This window comes from Hemiscyllium ocellatum, chromosome 13 (genome assembly GCF_020745735.1).
Source record: "Hemiscyllium ocellatum isolate sHemOce1 chromosome 13, sHemOce1.pat.X.cur, whole genome shotgun sequence".
Taxonomy (NCBI): domain Eukaryota; kingdom Metazoa; phylum Chordata; class Chondrichthyes; order Orectolobiformes; family Hemiscylliidae; genus Hemiscyllium; species Hemiscyllium ocellatum.
Genome location: NC_083413.1, coordinates 15,145,839 through 15,158,420, shown reverse-complemented (window position 1 = coordinate 15,158,420; position 12,582 = coordinate 15,145,839). Strand labels below are relative to the sequence as shown.

Sequence of the window (12,582 nt, the reverse complement as noted above, 5' to 3'; positions counted from 1 at the left end):
TCATGGTCACAGGAATGTGCTGGCAGACAGTAAGCTGATTTGAAGTGTGTCTACTTCAGTGCCAGAAGTATCCGAAATAAAGTAGGTGATCTTGCAGCATGGATAGGTACCTGGGACCCCGATGTTGTGGCCATTTCAGAGACATGGATAGAGCAGGGTGAGGAATGGATGTTACAGGATCCAGGATTTAGATCTTTCATTAAGAACAGGCATGGCAGTAAAAGAGGGGGAGGTGTGGTCTTGTTGGTCAAGGATAGCATAACGGTGACTGAAAGAACTTTTGACAAGGACTCGTCTACTGAAGTAGGGTGTACTGAGGTTAGAAACAGGAGAGGAGAGGTCACACTTCTTGGAGTTTTTTATAGGCCTCCGCAGAGTTCCAGGGAGGTGGAGAAGAGGATTGGCAAAATGATTCTGGGTAGGAGTGATAGGAATAGGGTGGTCATTATAGGGGACTTTACCTTCTCCAATATTGACTGGGAGAAATGCTATAACTCTAGTACGTCGGATGGATCAGTTTTGTCCAATATGTACAGGAGGGTTTCCTGACACAGTATGTCGAAGGGCCGACAAGAGGGGAGGCCACACTGAATCTGGTGCTTGGTAATGAACCAGGCCAGGTGTTTGATTTAGTTGTAGGTGAGCACTTTGGAGAGAGTGACCATTAATTCAGTTACATTTAGTTTAGCGATGGAAAGGGATAGGTACATGCCACAGGTCAAGAGGTATCGATGGGACAAGGGCAATTATAATGCGATCACGCAAAAATTAGGATGCATAGAATGGGGTAGCAAAATGCAGGGGATGCAAACAATGGAAATGTGGAGCTGGTTTAAGGAACAGGCATTGCATGTCCTTGATAGGTATGTCCCTGTCAGGCATGGAGGAAGTGATAAGGTAAGGGAACCATGATTTACTACAGAAATTGCATCTCTTGTTAAGAGGAAGAAGGAGGCTTATATGTTGATGAGACAAGTTGGTTCAGATGAGGCGATGGAGAGTTACAGATCAGCTAGGAAGGATTTAAAGGGAGACTTAAGAAGAGCAAAGAGAGGACACGAGCAGTCTTTAGCAAATAGAATAAAGGAGAACCCTAAAGCTTTCTCTAGGTATGTGAGGAATAAAAGGATGACTAGGGTAGGAATAGGGCCAGTCAAAGACAGAAGTGGGAAGTTGAGTGTGGACCCTGTGGAGATTGGAGAGGTGCTAACTGAACGTTTCTCATCAGTTTTCACTCAGGAAAAGGAGAATATTGTAGAGGAGAAGAATGAGATACAAGGTATTAGACTAGAAAGAATCTAGGTTAGTTATGAGCAGGTGTTATCAATTTTAAAAGGAGTGAAAGTAAAGCCCCTGGGCTGGATGGGATTTATCTGAGGATTCTCTGGGAAGCTAGGGAAGAGATAGCAGAGCCTTTGGTTTTGATATTTGAGTCGTTATTGTTTACAGGTTTAGTACCAGAGGACTGGAGGATTGCAAATGTTGTGCCCTTGTTCAAGAAGGGCAGTAGAGATGACTCAAGTAATTATAGACCAGTGAGCCTTACTTCTGTTGTAAGAAAGGTTTTGGAAAGGACTATAAGAGATAGGATTTATAATCATCTAGCAAGCAACAATTTGATTTCAGATAGTCAGCATGGTTTCGTCAAGGGCAGGTCATGTCTCACAAACCTCATTGAGTTTTTTGAGAAGGTGATCAGGCATGTGGATGAGGGTAGGGCAGTTGACATGGTGTACATGGACTTCAGTAAAGCCTTTGATAATGTTTTGTTTGGTAGGCTACTGGAGAAAATGCAGAGGCATAGGATTGAGGGGGATTTAGCAGTTTGGATTAGAAACTGGTTTTCTGGAAGAAGGCAGCAAGTGGTGGTTGATGGAAAATATTCAGCCTGGTCCGTTTACTAGTGGTGTGCCACAAGGATCTGTTTTGGGATCACTGCTGTTTGTCATTTTTATAAATGACTTAGATGCAAGCATAGATGGATTAGTAAATTTGCATATGACACTAAAGTCGATGGAGTAGAGGACAGTTTGGATGAATGTTACTGGTTGCAGGGGGACTTGTATAAACTGCAGAATTGGGCTGCAAGGTGGCAAATGGAGTTCAATACAGAAAAATGTGAGGTGATTCACATTGGTAAAAGTAACAGGAAGGCAGAGTATTGGGTCAATGGAAAGATTCTTGGTAGTGTGGATGAGCAGAAGGATTTGGGAGTCCATGTACATAGATCCCTGAAAGTTGCCACCCAGGTGAATAGTGCTGTTAAAAAGGCATACGTTGTGTTAGATTTCACTCATAGAAGGATTGAGTTCCGGAACCGCAATATCATGCTGCAACTATACAAAACGCTGGTGTGGCCACACTTGGAATATTGTGTACAGTTCTGGTCACCATATTTCGAGAAGGATATGGAAGCATTGGAAAAGCTGCAGAGGAGATTTACCAGGATGTTGCCTGGTCTGGAGGGAAAGTCTTATGAGGAAAGGCTGAGAGACTTGGGTCTGTTCTCATTGGGAAGAAGAAGGCTTAGAGGGGATTTGATAGAGACATACAAGATGATCACAGGATTAGATAGGGTAGACAGTGAAAGTCTTTTTCCTAGGATGATGACGTCAGCTTGTACGAGGGGGCACAACTACAAATTGATGGGTGATAGATTTAAGACAGATGTCAGAGGCAGGTTCTTTACTCAGAGAGTGGTAAGGACATGGAATGCCCTACCTGTCAATGTAGTTAACTCAGCCTCATTATAGAGATTTAAACAATACTTGGGTAAGCACATGGATGATGATGGGATAGTGTAGGGGGATGAGCTAAGAATAGTTCACAGGTCGGCGCAACATCGAGGGCCAAAGGGCCTGTTCGGTGCTGTATTGTTGTATGTTATATGTTCTATGTTCTATACCTTCCTCCTAACACCTTAAAACTGTGACCCCCTCATAGCAGTCAATCCTGCCTTGGGGAAAAGTCTCTGCTATTGAATCTATAGGATGTGGGCCATCAGCAGTCGCAGAAATGTTTTCAGCCACAATCTGTTACCTCCTGGCCCAGCATATCTCTATTCTGCTGATAAACACCAAGCTAGGAGACCAACCCTAATTCAGTGAAGAGTGAATGAGGGCATGCCAGAAGCAGCATTAGGTACAGCTAAAAGTGAAGTATTAACCTGGTGAAGCTACAAAAAAGGATTACTTGCATGTCAATCAGCATAACAATTGACAGCACTAAGCAATCTCACAACTGATGGGTCAGATCAAGAGCAGGACTAGGGCTGGAACTTCCAATGAGTAACTAACCTCCTGACTCCTCAAAACAGTCCACCTTCTACATGGCACAAGTCAGGAGTGTGTCAGAATACTCTCCACTTTCCTGGATGAGCACAGCTCCAGTAATACTCAAGATGCTTGAGAACATCCAACAATAACCGTCCTGTTTAATTGGCGCTCCATCTAATAACTTGAGCATCAACTCACCCCAACAGTCATGGGCTGTGCTAGCAGTGTACGCTGTCTACAGAGTGCACTGCAGTAACTCACCAAATCAAATGACCCATGACGTCTGCAACCAGTTGGATAAGGGCACAAGATACACATGGACTACCAACTACACATTCCCCAACAAATGGCATACTATCCTGTCTTGCAACTATACTGCCATTCATTCGTTGCTGTTGGATTAAAATCCTGTATCTTCCTCCTGAATAGCACTGTGGGGATACCAGAACTATTTGAACAGTCGCAGTTCAAGATCACCACCGCCATTTCAATATCAGTTAGCAATGGGCAACAAATGCTAGACTGATGAGAAATGCCCTCATCCCATGACTGATTTTTTTTAAAACAAAGATAGCTCTGGGGAATGGCTTTTACTTTTTTTAATTGTCACTATTACCATTTGCTACAAATGTTTTTCCACCATAGTCCCATTTTATCACCAACATAAGAGTCATAGTCATGGAGATGTACAGCACGGAAACAGACCCTTCAGCCCAACTTATCCATGCTGACCAGATATCCTAACCCAATCTAGTTCTATCTACCAGCACATGGCCCATATCCCTCCAAACCCTTCCTCTTCATATACCCATCCAAATGCCTCTTAAATGTACCAGCCTCCACCACTTCCTCTGGCAGCTCATTCCATACACGTATCACCCTCTGCATGAAAAAGGTGCCCTTAGATCTCTTATATATCTTTCCCCTCTCATCCTAAAACTATGCCCTCTAGTCCTGGACTCTCCCAACCCAGGGAAAAGACATTGTCTATTTACCCTATCCATGTCCTTCGTGATTTTATAAACCTCAATAAGGTCACCCCTCAGCCTCCAACGCTCGAGGGAAAACAGCCCTAGCCTATTTAACCTCTCTCTATAGCTCAAAGCCTTCAACCCTGGCAACATCTACCACAAATCATGGTGTTGTGGTAATGTCACTGATTTTGTAATCCAGTAGTTCAAGATATTTGGTGGAGCTTACATTAAATCGATTAATAAGTTCAATTGGATAATGAACACTGAGAGTAGAGAAACAGCGTCTGTGATGGTGCTATGAAAATATTATCAATTGTTTTGATACCTCATCTGGTTCTCTAATGATCAGTTAAGCAAAAGAAAATCTGCTTTCCCTACCTTACATGAAGGTCTGGCCTTCATGTGACTGCAGACCTACAGCAATGTGTTTGATTCTTAATTATCCTCCAGAAACTACAGAGCAAACTATTCATTTGTTCAGAAAAGTCAAAATGGATTAAAGCTGTGTGGACTGCCTGACATTAAGTGAGAGACAAGAAACATAACAACAGATCCAAGCAACAACCCTCCTGAAAGGACGATTGGGAGAGCTATCACACAAACTAAACAGCAAAAGCTTGACATGGTCACTGTTGTAAAGTCATACATTACAACATTCCAGGCATGACCATCCCTGGGACAGGTGGCACAATGGTATACATTCAGAAGGGAGTTGACATGGCAGTTGTCAATAATGACACTGAACTCTCTGAAAGCACAAAGCATCCTGGCTAGGGGCCCTCCTGCTGATGACAACCTACCACCCCTCAGCTGATGAACCAGTGCTCCTCCATGTTGAACATCAACTGGAAAAAAACATTGATAGTGATATCATCAAGGGGGATACTGCAGCACAAATATTTACCAAACTGGCTGAAGTCTGAAGGTCACATCTGCTAAACTGAACCTGTGGGAGGAGATGAGCGAACAGAGGGGAGATATTCATCCTTACAAATCTACCTGTGACAGGTACATAGGTGGCAGTGACTACCACATAGTCCTTTTATTGGCCAAGTCCCAAATTCACACTGATGATATCCTCCATTGATACCACCTACATGCTAAATGGCATAGACTTAGAACACATCCTGTAAGTTCAAACTTTGATACTATCAGGAGAAGAATTGTATTCAACTACAATATGCAATCTTGTATGAAGAGCAGGGACAGGGATTAAATCCATGCTATTGGCATTACTGTGCACCATCCTCACAACAACATAGTTAACTGGCTCCTTCCATGTGTTAGGTTATGCCCCTCTCTAATGTTACCATCTTGCCAGGAAGTCAACCTTTGGGGTAGCATGGTGGCTCACAGCACCAGGGACCTGGGTTCAATTCCCACCTTGGGCGACTGTGTGGAGCTTGCACATTCTCCTCGAGTACTCCGGATGCTCCGGTTTCCTCCCACAGTCCAAAGATGTGCAGGTCAGGTGAATTGGCCAGGCTAAATTGCCCACAGTGTTAGGTGCATTAGTCAGGGATAAATATAGAGTAGGGGAATGAGTCTGGGTGACTCTTCAGAAGATCGGTGTGGACTTGTTGGGCCAAAGGCTTGTTTCCACACTGTAAGGAATCTAATCTACACCCCATCTGATCTGAATCTAATGACGACTTAAGAAAGGCATGATCAGAACATCACCCGGCACACCTCAAACTGTGCTGCCAATTTAGTGAAGCTGTAACACAGAACCATGTATATGCAAAGCAGCAGAAAAGCATGCAATAGACAAAACAGAGCGGTCCCACAACCAACGACTCAAAACAAAGTTCTGCAGACCTGCCACATCCAGCTATGAATCATCATAGACAATTAAACAATTAAGAGAAGGAGGATCCCTTGCCTCAACAATGGAGGGGGTTGGGGGGTGTGGGGGATGGTGGGGTAGCCTTTCACTTTGTGGCAAAGACAAGGCTAAAGCTACAACATACTCCTTCAGGAGGTCGTTAGGGTGGTGTCCAACCATCAGCTCACCATGACCTTCTCAGGGGCAACTAGAGATGGGTAATAAATACTGGCCCAGTCAGCAATGTTCATGTCCCACCAATGAATACAAAACATCTTCAGCTGCATCACCAAAGGCCTTCCCTCCATCATAAAGTCAGCAGTGAGGATGTTCATGGTGATTGCATGATAGTCAGCATCAGTCACGACTCCTCAGATACTAAAACAGTCCATGCTCATATGCAGCAGGTTACAGGTAATGTTCACGTTCAGGCTGATAAGTGCCAAGTGATGATCTGCCACACAAGTGCTTGGCAATTCTCATCTTCAACAAGAGAGAATCCAACCATCTACCATGGATGTTCAGTCGCATCTGAATCTCCTACTCTTTGCAACTTTTGGGTTTATCATTGACCTGTTACAGAGCTGACCAGCCATATAAATACTATGGCTACAAGAACAGAGAAATTCCAGAAATGTAGCTCACCTCCCTTCTCGCCATTGCTGCCCATTATCTATCCAGGATGGGATGATCTCCACTTGGCTGGTCCAACCATGCTCAAGAAGCTTGACACCATTCAGGATAAAGCAGTTCACTTGATTGGTAGCCTATCCATCATTTCATATACCGATTCCCTTACCAATAAAGCACAATCACAGCAGTGACTCTCCAAGGCTCCATGAACAGTACCCTTCAAATTCATAACCATCTCATTGCATAGGAACACCACCACCTCAAGATTGCCCTCCAAGTCCAATCTGTGCTTCCATGGAAACATATTACCATTCCTTTACTGTCATTGAGTCAAAATTCTGGATCTCCCTTCCTAACAGCACCATAGATGTGCCTTTACTAAACATGGACTCCAACTGAAAATATGACTCAACACCGTCTTCTCAAAGAGAAAGTGAGGACTGCAGATGCTGGAGATCAGAGTCAAGGCTAGAGTGGTCCTGAAAAAGCACAGCAGGTCAAACAGCATCTGAGAAGCAGGAAAATCAATGTTTTGGGCAGGAGTCCTTCATCATACTGATGAAGGGCTCCTGCCAAAACATCGATTTTCCTGCTCCTCGGATGCTACCTGGCCTGCTGTGCTTTTCCAGCACCACTCTAACCTTGACCACCATCTTCTCAAGGACTATCAGACATGGATAACAAAGTTGAGTTGCTCAATTAGAAGTTTGGTCTCTAATTCTTTTTTAAAAAAATTGTTCATACCATGTGAACATCGCTGATAGGGCTCATTTACTGCTCACAGGGTGGTTAAGAGACAACAACAATGCAGTGGATCTGGAGACGCAGATAGGCCAGACCAGATAAGAATGGCAAATTTCCTTCCATAAAGGGTTTATTTTGCTGTCAATTGTTATAAAATCACTCCTACATCAACTTTACAGTTTTGCCAGATTTTGGCCAAATTCCAATTTCACCAATTGTCCATGATTTGAATGTAAGTCCTCAGCATCTCAGCTTGGTATCTGTGGATCATGAGCCTAGTGACATTACTGCTACACTACCAGGTCCCCTCTCTTTCCAAATCCTTACATTAGACATATTTCCTAAAAATGAACTAATGTAGTCAACTGTCCTGGGATAGGTCAGACAGGTAGAAGTTACAACAACACAAGTCCATGAATCACATAAACTGTTGGATGTTAAATGACTTAAGACATATGTGCATTGTTTACATCTAAGGGGAAATTATCCTTAGAAACCTTGCTGCACACCAAAGTCACTTGGCAAAGGGAGAAAAGGAAGGATTAAATTATTAACTATTTTCTCACTCTTCAATGTTGAAACATGGCACGTGGGAACAAAAAGGCAATCAGCATGGCATGCTGCATCATAAATTCTCTAAGGCTGAGAAGCAATAACTTCCACTTGGACAGTAAACTTTCCCAAGTTGTTTGACAGGAGCATTATCAGACAAACTTTGACAATGAGCAGACTGATGTCCAAAAGCTCAGACAAAAAGCTAGATTTCTCACATGGAATTGGAAAAAAATTTCACTTTCAACTTCCAGCCTGCCCTCTCTCTCCTTCACTTGATCTATCTTTGAGTCCTCCCTTCCCTTCCTTGATGTCTCTGTTTTCACTTTTTGGCATAGGTTGGCCACCAAAATCTACAACATAACCAACGACTCCCACAGTTACCTTGACTATACCGTCTCATATCTTGCTTCCTGTAAAGACTCTATTCCATTTTCTCAGTTTCTCCACCTTCAACACATCTGTTCTGATGATGCCAACATCTACAGGGGCACCTTTGAAATATCCACCTTCCTCCTCAACCAAGGATTGTCTATGATTGATGGGACCCTCAGCCGCGTCCATTCCATCTCCTGCACTTTGGCCCTCATCCTTTCACTTCCCTTCCACAACAGCAAGAGGATCATCTCATCCTCACTGACCATAACCCCAGCATTCACGTTCACAGGATCATTAGCTACCATTTCCAACACCTCCAGTGGAATATCACCAGCAGGAACAAATACCCTCCCCCTCTCTTGTCAGATTTCCACAGGGACTGTTACCTCTGGGTCACCCAGCTCCCCTCCTCCTCCACTTCCAACTCTACCTCAAACCCTTACAGTACCTTCCTTTACAATTGCAGAAGTCATAACACCTGCCTGTTTACTTCCTCCTTCCTCAATGTCCAGGCACACCTTCCAGGTGAAGCAGTAATGTACTTACACTTCACTCGATCTAGTCTACTGCATTCACTGCTTACAGTGTGGGTTCCTCTAAACTGGGAAGATGAAATTCAGACTGGATGACTGTTATGTTCTGTCTGCAAAAAAGACCCTGAGCTTCCAGTTGCCCACAACTTCAACACACCACCCTGTCCCCTGGCCAACATTTCTGCCTCAGGATTGTTGCAGTGCTCCAGCACAGCTCAGCGCAAGCTGGATGAGCAGCAGCTTATTTTCCACTTGGGGACCCTGCGGCCTTCTGGACTCAATATCAAGTTTAATCATTTTAGGGCCTAAGCATGTCCTTATACCAATGGCCACAGACCAGGTGTTGTCATCACATGTCAAAAGTGAGGACTGCAGATGCTGGAAACCAGAGTTTAGATCAGAGTGGTGCTGGAAAACTATAGCAGGTCAGGCAGCATCCGAGGAACAAGAAAATCAATGTTTCAGGCAAAAGCCCTTCTATTCTGGATGAAGGGCTTTTGCCCGAAACGTTGATTTTCCTGCTTTCTTGTCATCACATGGGCTGCTACCACAAACAACCCAATGCCAGCCAGTAATGGTCCCCATTAGCAGCTACTGTATCCCCTAGGCTTACCTTTATACATTCTCTGTCAGCTCAATGATTGTTCTATCCCTCTCTAGGCTCCACCTTCAGCAGTTGTTTACTCCCGCTACTTACATTCCCACCACTCCCCAATCCCAAATATACAGTTACAGCTCTGCTTTCTCTCTACCTATACTGCCAGGCCTGCTGAATTTCTCCAGTTTTTGTTTCTGATTTAGTGAGGTATCTTGAAAGAAGAAAGAGAGCTAAAGAGATGGAAAGGTTTCAAGTTTGAGGGAATTCTAGGTCTTGTGGGTCAAGGCAGCTGTGATGGAAGTCTTGTTCTATAGAGTTGTGTGAGTGAAATCTTACAGTGTGATTATACTTACAAATGTTTCCAAGTCATGAGATTTGTTCTCCAGACTTAGCTGACCATATACAGTATAGGGGACAGCTCTTTTTTCACAAACATGAGAGGTGGGTGTCACTGCCAGACTCCAGACCCACAGCAATGTGGTTGACTCTCACCTGAATCAGGGATGGACAATAAATGCTAGCTTGTCCAGTGATGCCCACAAACTGTGAATGAACGATAAAAAGGATATAATGTGGTCTAGAGCAGAACCCAAGTGGTGTATTAGCAATCAGCTTGTTTCTTTTACAAGTGCTGGTTGATAGCACTGTCAATGACACCCTCCAAGGGTTTGCTGATGAATGGGTAGCCTGACAGGACTGGGTTGAATCTGTCCTTCTTGTTGCATACAGGGTATACCTGGGTCATCCTTCACATTGTCAGGTAGATGCCAGTGTCATAGCTGTACTGAAACAACTTGGCTCTGGGGAGTGGCAAGTTCTGAAGCATAGATCCTCAGTACTATTGCCAGAATGTTGTGAAAGTCCATCTGACAATGTGAGAAACTGAGTTCAGAACTACAACTATCCACAACAAAAGTAGGGACTCCTACTGTTACCTTGACTACATTTCCACACACACTGCTTCTTGTACGGACACCATTCCACTCTCCCAGTTTCTCCATCTGTCATATCTATTCTGATGATGCAAGGTTCCATCATGGTGCTTCAGCCACATCTTCCTTTATCCTCAACTGAGGATTCCCACCCAACATAGTTGACTGGCTCCTCCAACATTTTTGATCTCTTTCGCAGAGTTCTGCAGTTACCTCTCTTCCACGGCAATAATATTCCTCCTGGTTTCACCTTTCACCGCACCAGCCTCCTTACTGAAAGGATTATGCCATGCCGTTTCCACCACCTCCAACTTGATGCAATCACTGAACACAAATTCCCCACCCTTCTCTTTCAGCATTTCAACATCCAATGTCAACTCCTCAGACACTTCTAATAGCAAGTGAAATAATCAAAGACAATATGAGGATGTAACAGTGATATTCAGCAGTTGTATACTAGAATCATTGAATAGTGAAAGAGAAGTCTGTACCAGAGAGAAGTATACAGTATGTCATGCAATTTAGCTGTAAATAAAGGGGTTTTGCTGAAATCTAGCCCAACACTAACTATAGTCAATATTAGGTAAAGGAAGTCATTCAGTTGTGTTAAACCTAGACTGGTTCCAGTAGAAGGGCTGCCATTACCTATATTCCTACATTCAAGAATAGTTTTGACAGACATGGGGGGGTTAATGTTTATCAGGGAGGTGGAGAGGGAGGGAGAAAATTGGAAAGCGGAGTTGAGGCCACAGTTTGATTAGTGATGATCAAATCAAATGGTCGGGTTAGTTGTCCAGGTAAGAGACTGCTAGGCTTCATATATATGGAGGCCTCAGTTGAATCATCTGGTAACAAAAGACTGTATTCTGACAGTAACAATGAACTTGGAAATTATTTTCATAAATGTTCATGTACCATTTTAACACTATTAGTGCAAATATTTCCACAACAGGAAGAAGCAATCTGGGACTGCAAAACAACACAGTTAACCAATACAGAGTGGTTCAACAACTTAAAGGAAATTGCCCTACTCTGTTAAGGAGGTATAGCTGCGTATACTATGATCTGTTCCTATCTTAAGTCTAACTTTTGATCCTGAAAACAGCCAAAATCCAATTTGTTGAGCATGAAAATGATAGTTGTTTCTCTCCTAGATGGACAGCCAAGAGCAGGAAGTGACTTTTTGTTCAAATTCAATAAATCATTTAAAGTTGTTTTGAATCTATAATTAAATTGGTTTTCTGAAGACTCTGGAGTAGAGTACTAAAAAGGATACAACTATCATAGGTCCTACCAGACCACTCTCCTGATAGAAAGTTGAATGTTTGTGGTGGTTTTATCTGAGGGTCATCAGGCCTCAGGTGAGGGGAGAAGTTAAGGAGTCATTCATGGTAACTTCAGCCAGTGCAGGAAGTAAATACACACTATCCCAAATTAATTGTCTATCCAACTGAGCTAGTCACACCCCCACCCCTCACCCATCCCTGGGAATATTATAGCTGTGGGGCATATGAAAGGTTTTGCACCTACGCCACCTCTAATGTTGGTTTTGCTAATTTGGATGACAGACTGTGACATAGAATGCATCACTCTTGTGTTGATGTGGCAGCAATGTTGGATTTGATCGATTCCTTTGAGTCATAGCATCTAACTTTAAATAGATGCTTGTGTTAGTTGGCGGTTAATTGCTGTTAATGAGGAAAGTTTGTCAATTAGCAGGTATCTTGCCAGGAATCAGATTCTCAGCCCATCAGCTTTCTCAATAATAGGCAACATAGATGTAGCTTTTTCTTTATTCACGCCTTTCTGTAGGTGCTGGGGATACTGTGCAATGGTGTGGATACAATGGGTGGTGAGGGTAGATTGTGGCTGTCGATCTCCATTTTTTGATATTTTTCATCAACAGATCAGGGTGACACAGTTCTGGAGCAGGTATGGACTTGAATCCAGGCCTCCTGGTTCTGAGATACTGCTAGACCACAATCGTTCCTGTGACATAGATGCAAATATTTTCCAACCAACCTATACAGCAATGTTACTACACACCTCTGGAGGAGGTGGAACTTGAACATAGGCCTTCTGGCTCAAAGGTAAGGACACTACCACTTCATCTTGCAAAGTAGATATAATCTTCCATT

The 12,582-nt window shown here is 43.3% G+C and overlaps 1 long non-coding RNA gene across 2 annotated transcripts in view; it reads left to right on the top strand.

The window, feature by feature from the left end:
• LOC132821786 (uncharacterized) overlaps window positions 1-12,582 on the top strand; it is a 97,681-nt gene that overhangs the window by 81,698 nt on the left and 3,401 nt on the right. For both annotated transcript variants that reach the window (XR_009645353.1, XR_009645354.1), the window contains one exon: window positions 12,351-12,534. This is a non-coding gene — a long non-coding RNA (uncharacterized LOC132821786). The remainder of the gene's footprint in view (window positions 1-12,350; window positions 12,535-12,582) is intronic.